The following is a 24,205-nucleotide window of genomic DNA, read 5'->3' on the forward strand; positions in this document are numbered from 1 at the left end:
GGGGAGGATCCAGAGTTGGGGAGAAACGAAGTCCCAGCATAGGGGGAGGCTTATCATTGAACTTTTTGTCTGGTCTTTCAGTCCCATCTCAAACCAGTTTGAATTTGGAAGATCATGAAATGTATATGTTGCTGTTAAGTTTTATTGTGGCTCTTATATGGACCTGAGGCTCTCTGTTGTTCTTTCTATAGCATCCCTTTTGCCAGCTATGTAGAAGTTAGAGGAGTCTGAGCCCCCAAACCCTTAAAGCAGTTCAGGTGGTTTTAAAAAGGAAACTAATGAATAGGCCATCCAACTAACTCCTCCTCTGGGCATTCTTTACATGACTCAGAACTAAAAAAGTCAGATTGAAGGCCCTTTTGTATCAATTAATCAATTTGTTTCATCAGCTCTCAAAAACGCATTAAAGAAATTTCTTATTTTCTTAACATCTTTCAGGATCAATTTGGTTTTGGCTACTTAGGTACTTCATAATTAAAGAGAACTGTATCTCCCTGACTACTGTTAATGATGGGATTTCCTGAAGGAGAAATTCCTGAAGGAGAGCATTTGCTCATTTTTTTTGTGTGTGTGTGTGCTTGAATTCTCTCATGTATGTATGTGCTTTTCTGAATTCATTGCACCAAAGGTGTTTTCATGACCAACATATCTTTCAGTGTGAATAAGTTACAAGTCCTTATTATTATAGATTGGTAAATACAAATTTTTGCAAATATCAAAAGTAAACTTCCTATGTCTTGACAGAATAAGAATACATTTTGCAAACATTATGTCAAGTACCTTTCCAGAACCATTCCTAAGTTTTCTTTGAGCCAAGTATTTTTGTTTGTTTCCACAACAAAAGGATCTCGAAGGGAGGACAAAAATAACAAAACAAAACAAAAAACTGGGAACAGAAAGTCCTTGTTACACACCTCAATATTTGCTGTGTACTAACACGTAGCTTTAGAGCACCTACTAGGAAGAGACCACAGCTGTACTATTTTCCTGTCCAGATATTTGTCTAAAATTGTAAAAACTAGGCAAGAATAAAATCCAGCCAGTGACCAAATAAAATCCTTCAGCTTTGGGAAAGCTACTGGAATTATTAAAAAGGAGAAAAGCTTAGCAACATTTAGAAATGCATTATTTATTAAGGAGCTGTCAGTGGGGCTCATAAAAGGCAGGCTGTGAGTGAAAAATACGCTTATTTGGGTTGAGTCTATTACTTCAGACAGCTCTACAATGAGCTGGAAACAACGGGGGCATCAATCTGACTCTCAGGAAAGCATTTGTTATGACAGCAACTATCATAGTGATTTTAAGTGAATGACTCACATTATGTGGTAAGAGAAACCAGGAGTAATTAAAGAACAGGGTTCATTCACAGTCTGAAAAATGGATCCCAACCTGCTCATCTTCAGGACAGTCAGGGGCAAGCTTGTAGCAAAAAAATTCTCTTTGGAATAAAGAATCCAACCTATCAGTATTTTTTCTAAACCACCACAAAGCCTCCTCCCTAATTTTTCTGAATGGTTTCATCTACAGTAATGATTATTTATAATAGTTAGAATAATTGTTCTATATACCAATACTATACTAATTTTATAGAGCAGTGTTCTCTAAACAAAACAGCTATTTCTATCATTATTCATTAAGTTGTAAGTGATTCCAAAAGACTTTGTACCCTGAAGATCAGGTCTGTTGATTTTTCCTCATTAAGAAAGGGGAGTCAGAAGAGAGTCATAGCGTGAGGGGCATCAACGGGCACAGGCACCCAGTGAGGCATGCGAGTAACCAGGGCATACCTAAATTCACTAGCATTCCGGCATTGGGCAAAAAAGCAAGTATTATTACCACAATTACTTGGCTCTATCTGGCTAACAATGCAGCTGCCATTGTTACTGCCATCTCATTGCAGCTGTTGGAGCTACCACCACGGCATTAGCCAGGAGTCATACTATGCAGACTGCTCAGACCCTAAATAATCTTTTAGCCAATGTAGCTCATGCTTTAGATGTACAAAAAGGAATTAATGCTCAACTAAAAGGAGACTTGATGGTCTTCAATCAGAGGATTGACCTTGTGCAGGAGCAAATTGATACCCTATGGCAAATCGCTCAACTTGGCTGTCAATGGAAGTATGCTGGACTTTGTGTCACTAGCATACAATATGAGAATTTTTCCCATGCTGCAAATCTGTCTAAACAATTGTCTAGCTATATTTTAGGTAATTGGACTGAAGAATTCGATACTACGATGGAGCAGCTGAGAGTGACCATTGTCACGGTAAATTCTACCAGAGTGGACGCAGGACTAGCCACAGGATTATCATCATGGATTGCTGCAGCCATGAATCATCTGAAGGAATGGGCGGGCATGGGAGTGTTAGCAGGCCTTCTGGTGTTGGTCTCCTTGGTTTGCCTGTGGTGTATATGCAAGATTAGAGTCTCACAACAGCGTAATGCAGCCATGATCATTCAGGCCTTTACAGCCATTGAAGCAGGACAGTCTCCCCAAGCATGGTTGGCTACCATAAAAAGCTAAAATGTTACGCTCAGGATGCGAGGCTAAGCACTGCACTCGGGGTCAGCTGCTTTCGACCCAGAGAAGAGCATGTCTGATTGCATGAGGGTTGATGCCCCAGGTCCCGCCTCTGAGAAAAAGGTATCAGGCGGGTCTGATGCTCTTTGAGTGGATGATACCTAAATGAACATTGGTACAAAGTCCCAATTTATTTCTAATATCATAGATCAGACCTCTACTCTTGCCTGATGCATCCAAAACAAAAAGGGCGAACTGTAGAGAGCTGCGTAATGCCGTGCCTTAAAGATGGAGCTGGTTTCTGCCTTCCACCTTCCCGATGGTGAGTGCTCTCTGTCACAAACAACTCCATATTTGGCTAAGGCTGAGGATCTGGCTTGCTTCCATGTATGTGGACCTATCTGCATTGTCCACGAGGCACGCTGGGGTTGGCTACCCAGAGGCTATTTAAGCTGTGGGCTGGCTTTCTCCAGGGTCAGAAGATTGTTCAAGGTTCCTGAATAAACTGCATTGAGAAGAACAACAACAACAACAAAAAAAAAAAAGATCAGAAGGAAGGAGAGGAGGACCTCCCCTATCAGTGAACTTGGGGAGAGGCATGCATGCAGAAAGGGGGGGAGGGTGGGACCGGGAGGAGAGGAGGGAGGGGCTTATGGGGGGATACAAAAGGAATAAAGTGTAATTAATAAAAGTTAAATAAAAAAAAAAAGAAAGGGGAGTCAGGAGGACTACTCTCTTTCTTTCTCCAAGCTGCATATAATTCTGTCCAAGTTTCACATGGCTTCCTTCCCTGCCATCTGACCCTATCTTATCAACTCTCATCAGGACTACCTGGATCCTCTTCCTCTGTGGCCTGGCAAGGTTGTGTCTCCAGGGGCAAGTGAAGAAAGAGCATGCAAAGGAGTTCATGTCAGAGATAGCCCATTCCCCTTACTCAGTAACCTAAATGGAGATTGGGTTGCTTACTGCCTACATCAGAGCAGTAGGTGTAGGTAATCTCAATGTTTGACCCTTGGTTGGTGCATTAATCTCTGCAGGGACCCCTGGGTCCAGATTTTTTAGCTTTGTTGCTCTTTTTGTGGAGCCCCTGTCCTCTCTGGGTCATTTTATGGTCCCCTTATTCCATAAGACTCCCTGCACTCTCCCCAAAGATTGGCTATGAGTCTCATCCTCTGCTTCAATCCCCTGTTGGGTGGGATCTTTCAGAGGACATCTATAGTAGACTCCCATCCTGTTACCTCTCTTCTACCACTTCTGGTGTCTAACATGTTTGCTATTCTGACCAAGAACTAGAAAGACACTCATGGTATATACTCACTTATAAGCTCATATTAGACATAGAATATAGAATAAACATACTAAAATCTACAGACCTAAAGAAGCAAAACAACAAGGAGGACCCTAGGGAGAATGCTTAAATCGCATTCAGAATGACAATAATTTTTAAATGTATATTATTTTTTTCTGTAATTGAAGGTAATTGACCATCAGAAGCTTTTTGTGCCAATTGATTGGGACCCAAGCATTCACATATCTTCAAACCTTGTCTAAAGACCAGTTTCTGGCTGTCCTTGCCATTCACAGCTTTACACCTTGGCATTTGCAAATGTTAAGTTAATGGCTGATCAATTCTATGAATTACCATCTTTGGAGGTGATGCTAATCAATGGAGGAGTTATTATGGTTGGCTTAATTAAGGCATTATTTGACATTGAAGAAGATGTGATAATAATGCTTTGGTATTTGTGATATTTTACTCATTCATCATGTCATTATCAAAGTAAACTTAATAGCTCCAATTAAGCTCTTTGATGCTATAACTTTTTAGCAGGCTGGTGATAATCACATTATTATAAAGATTATGTTAATAACAAGGCTGGCCATTTTAGAAAAAGAGGGTTAATATCAATAATAATTAAATGGTGACTATATCCATATATCACTAGAGAAAGTGTGAGGTGGGGCAAGGACTTTATGAAGAAAAAGATTCGAAGCGCTATAGAAGGAGAAGAAGGCTTTAAACATAAGGTAAGTGGATGAGATTTCAAAGAGAAACCGAATGAACTGAGAGAAGGTGACTGTGATTAGCATTGTGAAAGTGTTGCTGTCTGAGGCACCACATTTCAGTGCCTCCGGTACAGGCAGATGAGGTTGGCTAGATCAAGACAGACTATATGCACAGTAAGACCATGACTACAAGAAAATAAGATAGACTTGGGGGTCTTTTATTCTAGGATCAAAACAAAAGAATAAAGATATAAGAAAATATTGTAAATAGCAATGACAGATTCCAGTTAAATAATTATCACATATGTGTAAGAAAGATTAAGAGAGAATCAGAAGAAATTGGTAGAGGAGGCAGAATGAGAGGGCAACTGAAAGATGAGTAAGGGAAAAAGAGAGAATGGGGACTTAAAAAAAACATAAGAGAAAACACCAGGCATTACTTTGAGGTGACAGATGCTAATTTGAATATAGAGTAGGTCTCAAAAGGAGTGGAACACGTATCTCTGTGGTTGTGGCTTATGCTTCTGTGTCTTGTCTTCATTACACAGCCATACAAAGGTGACTGAGATAGTCTATTGTTACTTTAAGTACTGATACCTTTAGGATATAAATTACAAGGCTACAAAAATAAGAATTGCCAGCTCTTGTCAGGGTTGGAGGACCTACAGTTCTAAGCAAAATTAGCTTAAAATCTAGACTCTTTTTCTGTTGTTAAAATTAAAGACACTGCGTCCCAAAGAAATTTGATAAGCACCCTTGAAGTGAAACATTGTTCGCCTAAGTACTGTACTCACCATTCATGTTCTCATTAGAGCACATGATAGAATGAATGCACGTAGTTGTAACTATGGGTAACAAATGAGCAGAGCACATTCAAGCAGCAATCCAGGTTGAAGAATGTCACATCTTAAACTTATTAAATTTTGATCAGAAAATAATTATCAAACTACAAAAGTAGGTATGTAATAGTGTCTGACTTGGTAATCTTATAGAAAAGTTTATGGTTTATGACTTTCTAATTCTTTAAGCTCTATATATGTAAATTTTGAAAGTATTAATTTCTGCCAAGGTCTAAGATTATCAGGTCATATCTGGTCATATCTAATTAATTATGGTTTATTCTGGCTATCACATTTAAAGAGTAAAGTGATAGAAGGAGCTCGTGCATAGAGGGAAAATTCTGATGAGCAAGTTCAGAACAGAGACTCAAGGAACCAAAAGATACATAGAACTTTCCAAAAGAAATAGTATATTCTAACAAGTCAAAGGCACTGAACAATGCAGTTATCTGTTAATTTAGAGGAAAAGATTGCAATGAAAGGATCGGGCTCCCAGTTTATGGCTTTAAATTAAAATGGACTACCTTCCATTTAGAATTTCACAGGCATTGTGTAGACTGAACATGAGATGTTGGTCACTGTCTTAGATGTAGTTGAGGCTCTTGGAAATTGATCCTAAGTGCAAAAAGAAACTTCAGCCCCAGTTTCCTAATTCTGTAAATTCATGATTCTATGTGTGAATGCAGCCGTAATGATTAGAGATGTTCTTGTTTGGTGTGTAAAATGGCCAGTTTATTCTCAAGTACCCTGTGAGAGTTAGTTGGCTAGTCATAAATTTGCATATTATTGCAGATTATACAGATATCATGATCACACACACACACAAAAGAACTCAGCCAGCGTAAACTGTTCTATTAAAATATCTGGCCTACATAATGACTTCACTTAGTTATGAAAATAAAGGTTTTTTTTTTTTTTGTTTTTCCTTCATAAAATTATCCCAATCAATTTGCTTTTTCTTTTGTTTGCTATGATTTATTCCTGTTTCTAGTTCAGTGTTGCCTAAATTAAGTGCCCATTACAATTCAAAATGAGAAAACGTGTTTATCTTCTGAGCAAATTGCATGAATAGTGAAGAATTGAGTCTGGTTCTGTGTTCCCTCACTAACCAAAGTTAAAATGTTTTGTGATTTTCTATTTAAGAACTTAATGCTTTTCAGATAAAGTGATTACAAAGTTTTGTGTGTTTAATTAATTTACAGCTAAATTACTACAAGCCATTCTTTTCTCAGTGAATGGGGATAACTAACATTAAGACAAAGGGAAGGCTTTTTTTTAATCATTAGACAAGAAAAGACCAATGAGGGTATTGATTTTAATTTCATCATTTTAAAGCTAAAGAAATGAAACCTGAATGAGTTATATAGCTTATCTAAAGTGCTAACATTAGCCAGATGAAGATCCAGGACTCACATATCTGTCTTTTAAATACAACTCCATTGTTCTTTGTCCTCATTAATAACACTACTGTGCTATAGTGATTTTCAAATATCTTTCGACTGAAAGAGAACTAATGAGAAAACTGAGACTTAAAGATTTTAAACAATATGAAAACTGGGTTCAACATGTCCACATAAGTCAAATCACTTGGTTCCTCACCTTTGTCTGCTGTCATTAACTGGCACGGGGCATGCAAACTCATGTATCACCATGTACATAACCAGATGTGTTATTTGTAGTTCAGTATATACCAATACAGGAGTCTCGATTTCTTCACCCATTCTGTGGATCCGAGCTCAGAATCTTTAGATGTGAGCATACAATCTGGAGTAACCATAGAAACCGGGAAATTAAAAAGGGCTACAGCAGGGGTGGAGCTATATAGGGAGGGAGGGAGGGAGTGGAACACAAGTGCTATGAAAGGGGAAATGTGAAAAATGAGAGTGAGAGCTATAACTGGGAAGGGTAGAGGGAGAGAACAATGAAGAGGCAGATATAGGGGTAAACAAATAACACTAAAGATGTTTGGAAAAGCCATAGGTTTTTATGTTCATTTTAAAGTAAATATATAATATGTAAGTACATATACAAACATATTAAATGAAGTTATATCATGTGAGTTGATACTTCTCCCCCTAAAACCACAGGTGAACTAACAAAAAATTCAGTGCCAGACATTGGAAACCTCCCTTTGAGTTGTTGGTCAGTGGAGTCCTGCTACTCAAACAATCAAGGCTATTGCCCTAGCCTTTGGTTGCAGCCTTAACAATTTTTGTTGTCATCTTTATAAAGTTTATTTAGTTTAGACTGTCAAGAAAGTTGTGCCAATCAAGTAGAATGTTTATAAGACAAACAAGCATAGCCGCCTTCGTGTCTTCTTCCTATGTTCAGAGTGTAATTAATATTATTACCTCTTAAGGCTGTACCTGCTGTCCTCAAACCTGCTGTCATTTCTCTGGGAAGAACTGTCCTTGACAAGGGATTTGGCCCTGGGCCCTGGCCTCTGGCCAGCCTTCTGCTTCATTTCTGGGACCTGCCGGGTGATGTATTGTTTCTACATTCAGCATTGTTTAAGGTTCATACACCAAACACTAATTGAGGCTTCCAGGAGATTATTCTCCAGTCTATCTCTGTGCCAGTTCTGGGCCCAATCTGTCCAAGGCCCCTGGAAAACCATCCATCCAAATGCAAGGATGCCTAATCTGCAGTCTGGCTGGAAAATTAGATGTCCCCCACAAGCCACTTGGCCTTGGAGTCTTTGGTCTTAAAAGTCCACATTTCAGAGGAAATCCATCTGTTGATGAAAAGATTCAGGCATTTGTAAACCTCTATGTGCCTGCTGTTTTTCAGTAAAGAACAGGCAGATTTTAGACTCAAAGCAGCCACCGTATCCAGGTTAGTCTTCTTTTTTTTTTAACTTTTATTAATTACACTTTATTCCCTTTGTATTCCCCCATAAACCCCTCCCTCCTCCCTTCCTAATCCTACCTTCCCTCCCCCTTCTTCATGCATGCCCCTCCAAATTCACTGATAGGGGAGGTCCTCCACTCTTTCCTTCTGATCTTAGTCTATCATATCCCACCAGGAGTGGCTGCATTGTCATCTTCTGTGACCTGGTAAGGCTGCTCTCCCCTCAGGGGGAGGTAATCAAAGAGCAGGCCAATCAGTTTATGTCAGAAGCAGTCCCTCTTCCCATTACTATGGAACCCACTTGGACGCTGAACTGCCATGGGCTACATCTGTGCAGGGGTTCTAGGTTGTCTCCATGCATGGTACTTGGTTGGAGTATGAGTCTCTGGAAAGACCAATGTGTTCAAATTTTCTGGTTCTGTTGCTCTCCTTGTGGAGTTCCTGTCCTCTCCAGATCTTTCTATTTCCCACTTCTTTCATAAGATTCCATGCACTTTGCCCAACAGTTGGCCATAAGTCTCAGCATCTGCTTTGATAGTCTACAGGGCAGAGCCTTTCAGAGGCCCTCTGTGGCAGGTTCCTAACTTGTTTCCTGTTTTCTTCTTCTTCTGATGTCCATCCTCTTTGCCTTGTGGGATGGGGATTGAGCATTTTAGTCAGAGTCCTCTCTCTTGATTAGTTTCTTTAGATGTACAGATTTTAGTAGGTTTATCTGATATTATATGTCTATATGAGTGAGTATATACTGTGTGTGTCTTTCTGCTTTTGGGACAGCTCACTCAGGATGATCTTTCCAGTTCCCACCATTTACCTGCAAATTTCATGATTTCCTTGTTTTTCATTGCTGAGTAATATTACATTGTGTAGCTGTACCACAATTTCTGTATCCATTCTTCAGTTGAGGGGCATCTGGGTTGTTTCCAGCTTTTGGCTATTACAAATAAAGCTGCTACAAACATAGTTGAGCAAATGTCTTTATTGTACATTTGAGCCTCTTTTGGATATATGCCTAGGAGTGGTATGGCTGGATCTTGAGGAAGTGTTATTCCTAGTTGTCTGAGAAAGTGCCTGATTGATTTCCAGAGTGGTTGTGCAAGTTTAAATTCCCACAGCAGTGGAGTAGGGTTCCCCTTTCTCAGGTTAGTGTTCTTTATTGTTGTACCTAAGCCATGAAGAGCAATGAGAATCAATTGAGCAGATAGATAACAGCAATGATACTACCATTTTCTGTGTACATTTAGCTTATTTAAATATTTTTTTCACATGCCACCTTTCAACTGTTAAGTCTTGGGAGATGAGGCCCACCAAATGTTTTTCATATCTACTTCATCTTAATCACTTGTAAAATGAAGGAGTGGCAGACTCAGGAATTTTGTTAAAATTGTGCAATTAAAGGCTAGAGAGATGGCTCACAGTTATGACTTTGCAAATGACTAGAGTTCAGTTTCCAGTACCTGTTTCAGAAAGTGTACAGATGCTTATAACTCCAGCTCCACGGAAATGGGAGGCCTCTGCCACATCATAGGCACATATACTTATGTATGAACACACACAGACAGATGCACAAACACCATAACTAAAAGCAGTATTTAAAATAAGAAAACAAATATATTTTTAAAAATTCCACAGCCACCTGTATCCTGCTTAATTCACTCCTCTAGTCTCACTGACTTCCTATTTTCTAGCAAGAGCTACATACCAGAAGTGCAATAACTGAGCTGTGGCTCTTACCAGCCTCTTGTCTTGATTTCACATTTCTGTTTCTACCCTATTCTATGAATAATAGCTGTGTAAGCAAATAAGAATAAAGAAAACTGGTAAATCATATCTGAGAACTATGTGTCAGCACTGAAAGAGCCAATAAGAAGGATGTCTATGCTCAGTGTTCTGACCTGTGAACAGCTGAATAATAAAAGTGGCTTAACATTTATTTAAAAAAGTGAACCTCAGAAGACCACCAGTCCTGGCACCAGGGAGGCTCAGATGGGCACCCAGGATGGAAAGCAAGCCTAAGATTATAAGAACACTGCCTGGGACTCAGGTCCCGGGCAGGAATAACCCAAGATAGATAACCCTTGCAAAGGGCCTCTCAGGTGGGACTGGCAAGAAGAAAACCCAAGACAACCACTGTACAGGTGCCATGGGGCTCAGACAGGAAGCTAACCTGAGATGAGCACCTCTTAGGTGCTTCGCAGGCCTGGGAGGCCTACCATGCCTGAGATGACCCCTGCCAGGTGCCCTAATACTCAGGAGTGTTATGAGTGGTGCATAACACTCCTGAGACCACTCCTGGGATGAGCCAGACACTCACATACTCAGAGACCAGGGTGTCACTAAAAAGAACAAGTAAGTGGTGGAGAAATGAAAGAGAAAGAGAAACAGAAGGACGTGGACACAATGAAGAGAGGTAGAGAAACCAGTGTGGGGGGAGGGTATGGCCTTGGCAGGCCACAGAGGAAGACAATGCAACCAGTTCTAGTGAGACTTGATAGGTTATGGTCAAATAGAAAGGGAGGAGGACCTCCCCTTTCAGTGGACTAGGGGAGGAGCATAGGGGGAGAAGAGGAAGGGAGGGTGGGATTGTGAGGAGACGAAGGAAGGGGCCACAGCAGGGATACAAATTGAATAAATTGTAAATAATAATAATAATAATAATAATAATTTTTAAAAAATAAAAGAGAGGCAGAACTAGAGACTTGAGGGTAGGTGAGGATCTGCTTTACGTGAGTAGCCTGTAATGCCACTTAGGACCATGATCATGGTAGAGTCCTGGCCAGCGCTGTCACCAGGGGCCACTTCTGTGTCTGTCGCCCTGCAGCTGCAGGAACCTGTTACCACCAAATGCCAGGTAGACTTCCCTGGTATGGGCAGTTGCTTGGAGCCATACTAATGTCTGAGGGTTGTGCAGCGCTGGCTCATATCTCATCTGGGTATCATGGGAGAGTTAGCCCTGGGGGAGGAAGGTGAGAGCAGGAGAGCTGACCCTGTCCCTAGCCAGCTGCAGTACTCCAGGAGAGCAGGCCCCATATATTGCAGGAGTTTCAGGTGAGCTGGCCCCAGGATACAAGCCACTCTCCTATGCAGTGGCATGGACAAGGGAGGGACACCCTCTTCCCCACCAGTCCTACACCACTTGCAGAAGGCTAGAGAGCTGACCCTGGGATCATGGCAGTGGGAGAAATGACCATATTCTTCACCAGCTGCAACACCCTGGAGAGTTGGCCCTGTCCCTTGTTGGTGCAGCAGGGTAGAGCTGGCCCTGGTTGCAGGGGTTGCTGGTGAGCTGGCCCTGCGGTCAAGAGAACGTGAGAGCTGACAGGCTAAGCAGCTATGATACCTCAGGCTCAGATCCAGGGCTTTGAATTGGTTCACCCCAACATCTACCCCATTGATGGGGCTGGTCTTAGAGATTCAAAACTACAGGATTTCCATGACAGAGGGAAACAACAGAATATCCAAGAAGAGTCCCAGTGAAGTTCCAGTATTAATAGAGTATCAGAAAGCCTCAAACCAGACCAATGACTCATTGCAATGAACATTTGTAAGCAAAGAAGTATGGCGGAAAGGGTATACTGTGGGACACATTGTGACATACTACAGCTTCTACAACAAGAATTTTTTTCTCTGTTCGAGGGGAGGTTTAAAGGGTATGGGGCTGATATAAGGGGAGGGGGAGATGAGTGGGATTGGGATACATGATGTGAAATTCACCAAAACAAAACAAAGCCAATAAAAAGTTAAAACAAAACAAAACAAAAACCCACCCACATTCATTTCTGAGGTGATCGATTGACATGAATGTTACAGTGAGCAAACAAAGAAAATCACAATGGCTATAGTTCAGTACAATTGATCAGTAATAGCACCTTACTTCTAAAAAGCAAAAGCAAGAGTGAATTTGTAGTTTCAAGCATGCTTCTGAAATTTTTCCAGAAATGAGTTGGTGTTGAGCTTGTGTGCCACTTTACTCAACATTAATGCTCTCTATGTCTGGAGTTTACTATAATTTAAATTCCATACTTAAAAAAAATTAAAAAATAAGACCACACATGTAAGACAACATTCTTCTGTAGTTAGCCACACTCTTGACCAGAGGAACGTTTTGTTCCTGTTACGCGTTTGGCATATTGATTGATGGTTTCACCCGCTGATGTTATTTGAGGCTTAGAATATATTGAGAGTTTGCCAACGATTTATCTATCATGGAAAGGAGCCTGGCTAATGTTCCAGCATTGTCCACCAGAAGCTCCTTCAGAGTAGGTGCTTTGAATCTCGGACAGTAATTTATGGAGAGATGAAAAATGGAGATCATGACTTTCGTAGATATTGCTCATTATCAGAATACAACAAATAATCTTATGGACATAAAATGAAATCTTTTAATTAAAATACTATAATTTATTAATGCTTAAAAGAAATAAAATCTTTTAGTGGTATTTAAATAGATTCATGATGAGGGTCATACACTAGTTAAAAAAAAAAAGCCCCCGAAGAATATTTTACTATGAAATTTTATGTTAAATGAAAAGCTCTCTTCTACCTCTACTTTATTTGGTTCACAGACTACTTTATTCTGACAATATCTAAGACCTTATCTCAAAGAAAGGATAGACCACTTGCCGTATTGCATCCATAAATTTTGGTAATTTGGCTTATTTCACACGTGCAGGATAAAATTTCACTCAAGATGAGACTCAGTTATTGAAGAGTCTTATGTTCTACAAAAACTACAGATCTTCATGAACATCATACAGCAAGGTACAAACAGGAAAAAAAAACACTGTCTAAAAATCCAATATGGGAGCTATTTGCACCAAAATTATCTTTTCTATCTGTACATCCAGGATGAGCTAACAATACAAATGTGGGAACAATAAAATACAAATCACTATAATTTATAGTTAATCAGTTAATAGGATTAATTGCTTCTGACTTAGGCAGACTAGTGGATTTCATAAGAGCAATAAGTGCCTTGGGGAAGCAACAGACAGTTTTGTAAGGGAGGAGAAATAAACATATTTAAGCAAATTCTGTACTGCAGCTAATCTTCCCAAGGAGGTCAGTGCAGACAGAGTCCAGGGGACTCGTTGTTTACCACTAGATATGTTTGGGAGACAGACAAAAGCAAAACTGACTTCCTGAGTCAATTCCTCCTCTGTTAAAATCAGCATTTCTTAAAGCAAAGGTCTCTTGATTTCAATTTTTTTTACAGTGTGTGTGTGGTGTGTGTACATGCCACAGCACACGTTTAGTAGGGAGACAGTTTGTAGTACTATGCTCTTGCTTTTCATCAAGTGGATCTCAGAGGTCAACATCCAGTCATCGGGTTTAAGTGTAGGCATCTTTACCTGAGCCATTGCACTGGCTACATCTTCAGCTTTATTTTACTTTACAGCATATCCTAGTCAGAACCTAGTGCCAAATTAAATTAGTTCTTAATATGGAGAAAAACGGCTATTTGATTCAAATTTGCTTTCACTAAGAAACATCATTCTATTTGGAGAAAATGACAGGATAGCTGCTTTAAAAAAAAAAACTCGCTTGTATAAGAACCACCCCACTACCTGACCAATTAATGACCTCTTCCTCATTATTTGTTACACCCATAAAATTACTGAGACAATTTAATGTTTACTATATGTATTTATGTTTAGAGCTGAACCCTTGGGATTGGCTAAGCTATCAGGGGTGTCATCATTGGAGAAGACTGATTCTTCTTCTCTTTGTAGCCATAATTGTCTGTAGATCTTCATTTTGGGGAAACTTTAGGGGACTTCTTTGATTCACCTTGAGGTCTCAGCTGGTGTTGTCATTGTGCAGGTCTTTTTTAGGTTACTATGTTGTAAAGATTTCATCTGTCATCTATAGAAGACAATCTTTTAGCAGGTATTCATCCTATTTCTTCTGTCACATACTGTTCAGGCATATTTGTCCCATTATTAGGGCAGAACTCAAAAATATAAATGTCTAACCATTATAGTCAACTGTTGCAGAAGACCCTAAAGATCCATCCTTTGTAAACCCAGGCCTTCAGGGTCACTTTTCCCTTAAAAGCATATTAAGAAATTTCATTCAGGACTCCTGCCCTTGGAGTGCACGCCCTCTGAGTGCCCACCACAGAGTCCCAGAACCGCATTACAATCCTTCTCGGGTCCTACGTCTGCACGCAGCAGTACTGACTCCACAGGACCTCCCAGCCAGTGACTTTAAAGACCATCCAACCCCTCAGTGGCAGAAAGTCAGCTGAACAGCCACTAAAGTCCAGCAGACCTGCAAAAAACACCCAGGTACACCAGGTGTTGAGCCATCTAGGTCTGTGGACCACTTTAGTGTCTCCCCAGGACCTACCAGCAAGCACCTAGACACCCAGTTCTGAAGCCCTAGCTGGACTCTCTACCTCAATGGCTGCAACACCATTGAGCTGACTGAGCTCAACCTGCCATATTTGACTCAGCAGGTCCAATCCGGCCAGTAGAGAACAGGAGGGACCCCTGTGCTTTCCAATTTAACCTGCTAGAGAGTGAGTGCACCCCCAAGTGCCTACAGAACCATAGATTCTGGGTACTTCTAAGCTAGCAGCCAGATATCAGACCCTCCCATGCACACATCCACTGTGGGAAACAGAAGCACTCATGGAACATTGAAGCCCCTGCTCTGAGGATCTACCAGTGGACTTTAGGCAAATAACTCCCGAAACTCAGTTAGAGAAGAATACCAATAGCCTGTAGGCCACAGAGGCACTCAGGGAATCTGTGCCCGTAATCATCAACAGCACTTGCGATATCTTAAGTGCCTGCGACCCCTTCGGTGCCTGCAAGGTGCCCCTCTCTCACGCTGAAGGCCTCTACATTCTCTAGCACCCTGTCCCTCAGGGAACACTTACACACACACACACACACACACACACACACACACATGCTCACAAGCTTCCTCGCAGCTGAAACACCAACGTATACACTGAAACCACTGGACCTCTCTCATTCTCCTGAAGAATTCTCCAAACAACAGAGAAAAGACCAGTCAGATCTGCAGAATCCAGGAACAAACAGTTAATGCTACCGATAATGAAATGGCCAGTGGTCGGCAAAAGAACACATTCAACATAAATCAAGACATCATGGCTTCACTGGCAACCCCCCAAATTAATGGATACTCCAACTCATCGGAAACCCAAGAAAATTTCTTTAAAGCTATACTTATCCAGTTATTAGAGTCACATAAAGAGGAAACAAACAAATCTCTCAGAGAAATAGCCATATAAATACAAACAGTTAAAGAGGAAATGAACAAATCTATCAAAGATTTGGCCACCCAAGTGGAGCAAAGAAAGAAGAAATGAATGAATCTCTCAAAGAAACACAGGCAAATTTAGCCAAACAAAGGAAGGCACAAGTAGAGGCACAATTAGTGGCATATAGAGTGGAAACACACACACACACACACACACACACACACACGCACAAATAGAGACCATCTTGGAGATACAGGAATCCACATTCAAACAGATGAAGGAAATGGTGCAAGGCATGAAAACAGAATTAGAATCAAAGAAAACACAAACTGAGAAAAACCTGGATCTGGAGAACTTAGAGAAAAGAGAAGGAACCACAAAGGTAAGCATCACCAACAGAATGCAAGAGGTGGAAAACAGAAAATCTGGTGTTGAAGATACACTCGCAGAAATTGATAGAAAGAAAAAGTAAAATTAGAAAAGTCCTAAACACAAAATATCCAAGAAATGAAGGACGCCATAAAAAGGCAAAATCTAAGAAGAATAATAGGAATTGATGAAAAAGAAGATTCAGGCTCCAAGGTCCAGAAAATATTTTCAAGAAAATCATAGAAGAAAACTTTCCCAACCTAAAGAAAGAGATGTTCATAAACATACAAGAGGCCTACAGAACACCAAATAGACTAGACCAGAAAAGAAACTCCTCACTCCACATCATAGTCAAAACACTTAATCTACAGAACAAAGAAAAGATATTAAAAGCAGCAAGGGAAAAAGGCCAAGTAATATATAAAGGTGGACCTATCAGAATCACACTAAACCTTTCATCAGAAACTATGAAAGCCAGAATGGCCTGGGCAGATATCATACAGGCTTTAAGGGACCACAGATGCCAACCCAGACTACTATTCCCTGCAAAGCTTTCAATCAACATAGATGGAGAAAACAAAATATTCCATGATAAAATTAAATTTAAGCAATATCTAAACAGTAAAGCAGCCCTACTGGAGATCCTAGAAAAAATTACAATCCAAGGAAAACAACCACACCCAAGAAAACATAGGATACAGATAATTTCCCAACAAAAATTAAAAGAAAACAAGCAATGAATCACAGTAACACCACCAATTCCACAATAATAGGAACTAAAGTTCAATGGTCAATATTATCTATCAACATCAATGGACTCAACACTCCAATAAAAAGACACAGACTAACAGAATGGGTGAGGAAACAGGATCCTACATTCTGCTGCATCCAAGAAATATACCTTTGCAACAAAAATAAACATTACCACAGAGTAAAGGGCTATAAAACTGTTTTTCAAGCAAATGGACCCAGAAAACAAGCTGAAGTAGCTATCCTAATATTTAATAAAATAGACTTTAAACCAAAATTAATCAAAAAAGATGAGGAGGCACTACATTCTCATGAAAGGAAAAATCCACCAAGAGGACATCACAATTATGAATATCTATGCCCCCAATACAAGAGCACCTACATTTGTAAATGAAACATTATTAAAGCTTAAATCAGACATCAATCCCAACACCTTAATAGTGGGAGACTTCAATACCCCACTATCACCAAGGGACAGATCATATAGACAGAAACCAAATAGGGAAATAAAGGCACTTACAAAGGTCCTAATTCAAATGGATCTAATAGATGTCTACAGAACTTTTCACCAAAATTCAAGAGTATACCTTTTTTTCAGCACCTCATGGAAACTTCTCCAAAATAGACCGTATAGTTGGTCACAAAGCAAGCCTCAACAGATACAAGAAGATTGAAATAATCCCTTGTATTCTATCTGACCACCAGGCAATCAGGGAGATGCAAATCAAAACCACCCTGAGATTTCACCTTACATCCATCAGAATGGCTAAGATGAATAACTTAAGTCACACCACATGCTGGAGAGTTTGTGGAAAAAGGGGAATCCTCCTCCACTGCTGGTGGAAATGTAAACTGGTACAACCACTTGGGAAATCAATCTGGTGCTTTCTCAGACAATTAGAAATAGTGTTTCCTAAAGACCCAGCTATACCACTCCTAGTCATATATCCAATAAAGGCTAGGCCACAGAGGGAGACTTTGCAGCCAGTCCTGAAGATACCTGATAAACCAGGGTCAGATGAAAGGGGAGGAGGTCCTTCCCAATCAGTGGACTTGGAAAGGAGCAGAGAGGAGATGAGGGAGGAGATGAAGGAGAGGGGGTGGGGTTGGGAGGGAATGAGGGAGTGGGATACAACTGGGATACAAAGTAAATAAACTGTAATTAATATAAAAAATAAAAAATAAAATAAAAAAATACAAAAGAAGCTTAAGTACACAACAAGGACATTTGCTCAACCATGTTTGTAGCAGCTTTATTCGTAATAGCCAGAACCAGGAAAGAACCCAGATGTCTATCAACAGAGGAATGGGTACAGAAATTGTGATAGTTTTACACAATGGAAGTCTACCCGGCAATTAAAAACAAGAAAATCATGAATTTTGCAGGCAAATGGTGGGATCTAGCAAAGATCATCCTGAGTGAGCTACCCCAGGGGAGCAGAAAGACACACATGGTATATACTCACTTATATAGACCTATAAGATAGGATAAACATACTAAAATCCGTATACCTAAAGAAGATAAACAAGAAAGAGAACCAGGGGTAAGATGATCAGTCCTCACCTAGAAAGAAAAAGGGGATCGACATTGGAAATAGGAGAAAACAAATAACAGGACAGGAGTTTACTGCAGAGGGCATCTGAAAGACTCTACCTAGCAGTGTTTCAAAGCAGATGCTAAGACTCATAACAAAACCTTCAGCAGAGGGCAGGGAATCATTTGAAAGAATCAAGTGACACCAGCATGTGATGTCATTTTAGTTATTCATCTTAGCCATTCTGATGTGTGTAAGGTGAAATCTCAGAGTCATTTTGATTTGCATCTCTCTGATTGCTAGGGACATTGAGCATCTCTTTAAGTGCTTCTCTGCCATTCTATAGTCCTCTACAGAGAATTCTCTGTTTAACTCTGTTCCCCATTTTTTTAATTTTATTGCTTGATTTATTGCTGTTTAACTTCTTTAGTTCTTTATATATTCTGGATATTAGCTCTCTGTCAGATATAGGGTTGGTGGAGATCCTTTTCTAGTCTGCAGGCTGTCATTTTGTTTTGATGACAGCGTCTTTTGCTTTGCAGAAGCTTTTCAGTTTCATGAGGTCCCATTTATTGATTGTTAATCTTAGAGCCTGTGCTGTTGGTGTTTGTTCAGGAAGTTGTCTCCTGTGCCAATGAGTTCTAGGCTGTTCCCCACTTTTTCTTTACCTAGCAGTGTTTCAAAGCAGATGTTAAGACTCATAACCAAACCTTCGCCAAAGCACAGGAAATCATTTGAAAGAAGGGGATGCTAGTATGACCTAGAGGGGACAGAAGCACCACAAGGACCAAATATATCAGGGCACAGGGGTCTTCTATGACACTCTCCAACAAAGGACCATGCATGGATATAACCTAAAACCCCTGCTTGCATGTAGCTCATGGTAGCTCAGTATCCAAGTGGGTTCCCTAGTAAGGGGGACAATGATTATTTCTGACATTAACTCAATGACTGACTCATTGATCTCCCCCACCCCAGAGGGAGGATCAGCCTTGCTAGGCCACAGATAAGGACATTGCAGCCAGTCCTGAAGAGACCTGATAGGCTAGGGTCAGTTGGAAGGGGAGGAGGACATCCCCTATCAGTGGACTTGAAGGGGGCAGGGAGGAGATGAGGGAGGGAGGGTGAGGTTGGTAGGGAAAGAGGAAGGTGGCTACAGCTGGGATACAAATGAATGACCTGTGATTAAAATTAAAAAATAAAGTGTTAAGAAAAATTCATTCAGGAATGATCTTTCTTAGAGCAAAGGGAATGAGCTCTTGGTTTTGGTTCTGACAAGTTTTCTTTGTTTTTGTTTGTTTGTTTTGTTTGATACAAACCATGAGGCATCAACATCAAAAGCAAATATAGCTCTCCAGACAAACAGGATTGTTTCAGACAAACACTGCAAAGAAAATAATTAAATGAGTATAAAAAATGAAATGGGAGAAAGTATTTTTAGGCACACACAAGATTTTCTAGTACTATAGAAGTTGTAGTAGGAAGATGAGAAGCTTAAGGGTATCAGTGGCTACTTAGGAAGACTTTATATCCCCTAAAACCTGGCATGGGAATATAATTAGGTACTGAAGTATTTATTTGCCTAGCATGTGTATGTTTGTATGTTTCTAGATGACACAAAAAAAACATTAACCACACAGCTGATAGGGATTATTACTAAAAATATAACATGTATGAGAAACTCATGGTTATTTAATAATAAGAAAACAAATAATGCATTAAAAATGTACAGAGGACATGATTAAATATTTCTCAAAATAAGACCAAAAGATAAATTTATAAGTATTTAAAGTCTCTAATTATCAGAGATATTGCAAATCAATACCTCAAGAAGCCATCACTCAATTCCTACTACCATCAAAATAACAGGTCATATCAACTCTCTGAACAGAACATCAGTAGCATAGACACTAACATCAATAATCAATAAATGAGAGCTCCTGAAACTGAAAAGCTTCTGTAAGGCAAAAGACACCATCAATGGGACAAAATGCAGCCTTTGGAATGGGAAAAGATTTTTACCAACTCCACATTTGACAGAGGGCTAATATGCAAAATATATAAAGAACTCAAGAAACTAGACATCTAGACTGAATAATTAATTTAAAAATGGAATGCAGATATAAACAGATAATTCTCAACAGAGGGATCTCAAATGGCTAAGAAACACTTAAAGAAATGTTCAACATCCTTAGCCACCAGGGGAATGTAATTCAAAACAACTTTGAACTTCCATCTTACACTTGTCTGAATGGCTAAGATCACAAACAGCACATGGTGGAGAAGGGGGAAACATTCCTCCATTGTTGTGGGAGAAAAAGTGCATACAGCCACTCTGGAAATCAATATGGCAGTTCCTTAGCAAATTGGGACTCAATCTAAATCAAGACACGGGTATACATACCCAAATGATGTATACCACAAGGACACTTGCTCAACTATGTCTACAGACACTTTGTTCATAATAGTCAGAAACAAGGAACAACCTAAATGTCCCTCAACTGAAGAATGGATTAAAAAAAAAAGGTGATGTAGTTGCAGAAGGAAGTATTACTCAGATGTTAAAGAAAATGACATCATCAAATTTGCTGGCAAATGGATGAACCTGAAAAAATTGTCCCGAGTGAGATAGTCCAAACTCAGGAAGACACACATACTTTTTAATCACTTATAAATGGATGTTAGCTATAAAGTATAGGATAATCAAGCTGCAACACACAGACACAGAGAGGCTAAGCAACAAGGAGGGCTTAAGGGGGACTCAAGGACCTCCTTGGGAAAAGGAAATAAAATAGATTTCAAGGATGGACTCGGTAGAGATCAGGTGCAGGGTGAGGAAAGAGATAGAGAATGCTGGGAGAGATGGCTATAATTGAGGGGCATTTCCGGAGTGAAGTAGAAACTTAGTGCAATGCAAACTCCATGGAATCTATGAAGGTGACACTAGTAAAGATCCCTAGTAACACAGACATGGATCCTGAACTGGCTATCCTCTGTAGCCAGACAAGGCCTCAGTGTGAAAATGTGGAGACCAATCCAGCCACAAAATATTTGACCTACACTTTCTCATGCCTGCAATATATGCTGGGAGCAGAGTCTAGCATAATTACCATGAAAGAGACCAGAGAGACTTCATTCGGCAACTGAGGAGAATAGATATAGATTCCCACAGCCAAATACTAAGTGGAGTTTGGTGAGTCCTGTGGAGGAGGAGGAAGCATTGGAGGAGGCAGAGAGATCAAGGTCACTGGGTAACATTTAATCGTATTTCACCAGGTGAACAAAATGACCTTTTCAATGTTTAAAAAATAACTGACTTTCAGAAAAAAAGAATATGACAGTTCTTTTTTGTATTAGCTGAAATTCAGAGTAGAGTCATTGCAGAGATAACTGGTCACCACATAGACGCTGTGATGGGCCATGCTGATTTCTCTTTGACAATTGAGTATAGCGCTCACCTAGAGGTATTTGAGAAATATTCTGTGAATGTTTAACCAACACACAGGAGCCCTAAGAAGTATCTGTGCTTCAGTGTCTTGTGATTTCAACCCTCTTTGGAATGGGAAAAGATTTCTACCAACTCCACATTTGACAGAGGGCTAATATGCAAAATATAAAAAGAGCTCAGGAAAGTAGACATCTAAACTGAAGAATTCATTTAAGAATTACAAGAACACAGCTCACAAGATCAATTCACTGGGACTCAAGTGGGCTCACAGAGATCAGGGAGTCTGTTTGGGTCTGACCTAGGTCCTCTGCATATATGCTATGGTTGTATAGCTCGATGTTCCTGTGGGATTCCTAACAGTGGGAGTGGAGGCTGTTTCCAACTATTTTCCTGCCTTGAGGACCCTTTTCCTCCTGCCAGCCTGCTTCTCCAGCCTTAATGTGAGAATATGTGCCTGGTCTTATTGTAGCTTGTTGCTGTATTTGGTTGATATCTGTGGAAAGCCTGCTCTTTTCTGAAAAGAAGTGAAGTGGGGGTTGAAACTAGGGAAACGGGGAGGGAGGGGAAAGTATAGTTAGGATGAAGTATGTATTTTACAAATAAATAAAAAAATAAAAAATAAATAGGAGATGTCATAAGATAGAAAAAAAAAGGTCATAGCAAGTGATGTCAAGATGGGAAGAAAATAGGAGCAATGTACAATGTTGGCATATATATCATTTTAGCCATTACAAAACCCAGAATGCTGGTTTCTCAAAGAATCTTTTAATTCTTTGGGAAATATCATATGGTTATGTGATCATAATTTGAACCATCATGTGATCATCTATATTACTCCTGGTGTATTTTTTGAAGAAAATGAACTTGATATTTCAATGAAATATTTGTATTGCTATTTAAGTAGTTAAGGGATGCACATAAAATGTTAATATGCTATTTACATACATACCATACGTTATAATAGAATATCATTTGTGATCCCACATGAACCTGGGACCATTGTGCTAAGCAAAATAGGCCACGTGGAATTAGAACAGACCAGTAGAAACAGAGTTTAGAATAATGTTAACAATGTTAATATAATATAAAATAATGTTAATGTTTCCAGTGACATTAACAGAATGGAGAAGTGCCAGCCGGAGGGTGCAAAATTTCACTTCTGCAAGGAAGAGTAAGCTCTGGAGCCTCCATGGGGTATGATGACAACAGTTGGTAGTGTATCCCATACTGAAAATGGGCTGTTTTCATCATGCAGAGTGCTGTGCAAAGGGAGAATCTTAACCATGAAGTGGTTATCATTGCATCACACACATGTGTAGAATGCATAGATACACTTAAAAATCGACTATATTCTTGATTTTTATTTACCAGTTATACCTATGAGCATGACAAATGGAACACCTATTCTGTCTGATAGAAATTATTTTCCTCTTGATTTGGTTAATGCAAAAATAGGATGATACCTATAGAAATCATTTTCAGGTTTTGCAATTATGGTAGTTTGGGGTGACTAAAAAATGAACTATGGCAGAGGGAATGTAACCACATAGTTTAAAATATTTTACTTCCAGAGTTTTATAAGTGGGGTGTGGCATGAAACACACAGAGATTAGATCAAAGTGGAGCTTTCTGGGGCTTGTGCTCTCTCTCTTTCTTGGTTTTTGAGACAGGGTTCCTTTTTGTAGTTCTGGCTGTCCTAAAACGAGCTCTGTAGACCAGGCTGGCCTCGAGCTCCCAGAGATCATCATACTTTTATATCCCTTTGTGTTGGGATTAAAGGTATGTGGTACCACTGTCTGACCTCTCTTCTCCTCCTCCTCCTCCTCTTCCTCCTCCTCCTCCTCCTCCTCCTCCTCTTCCTCCTCCTCCTCCTCCTCCTCCTCCTCCTCCTCCTCCTCCTCCTCCTCCTCCTCCTCCTCTTCTTCTTCTTCTTCTTCTTCTTCTTCTTCTTCTTGTTTGTTTCTACTGATCAGGATTCAGGAAAGAGCAATGTTTATGAGGAGATATCACTGAAAGCTTCTACAGGCATATGAAATGCTTTTCTTATTTAGTACCTTTTCTCAATTGTAATTGAGTGACAATATGGAATTTGTAATTCTAGAATTGCCTTTGTTTTAAAACAAAAGGACTATAAAAATTATGACTATTTTGCTCCATTGGCCAAGGTTTCTTCTAACAGGGCACATTATAGTAAGCAAACATTAAATGTTTGATGAGTGAAGAAATGAGGAACTGAGCATGCTGTCAGTGGCTGTTTAGCTAAGGATTAGAAATCTAATGAGCTCAGAACTGAGAACACATCTCAGTGCAGAGGAATGCAAAGTGCTCTTTAAAATATGGAAGAGGAACTCACCTCCAGAAGGCAGGGGCACAGGTCAAGGCAATAACACAGACATTCTTAAAATTAGAAACAAAACTTTCTACTTGTAGACAGAAATGAGGACATTTTTCATAAACAACTGGAAACACAGTTCACAATACTAATAGAGAAATAAAGTGGCTTTAGTCAAAGCCTGATATTTGTTACCTGAGGGACTTCAAACAAGTCATTTTCTCCCAACTGGAACCCACTTGTTTTTTCCCTGTAGGACATGGACAATAGACTGTTTATATGTTCCCCACTGTTTATTCTAGTCCTTTAATACTTTAGCAC

At 39.8% G+C, this 24,205-nt stretch overlaps 1 pseudogene; it reads left to right on the top strand.

Moving 5' to 3' along the window:
- The first annotated feature begins 10,089 nt into the window (after nucleotides 1-10,089).
- LOC132652655 (small nucleolar RNA SNORA17) lies at nucleotides 10,090-10,133 on the top strand (annotated as a pseudogene).
- The last annotated feature ends 14,072 nt before the right edge of the window (nucleotides 10,134-24,205 follow it).

Source organism: Meriones unguiculatus, chromosome 2, assembly GCF_030254825.1.
Source record: "Meriones unguiculatus strain TT.TT164.6M chromosome 2, Bangor_MerUng_6.1, whole genome shotgun sequence".
Classification (NCBI taxonomy): Eukaryota; Metazoa; Chordata; class Mammalia; order Rodentia; family Muridae; genus Meriones; species Meriones unguiculatus.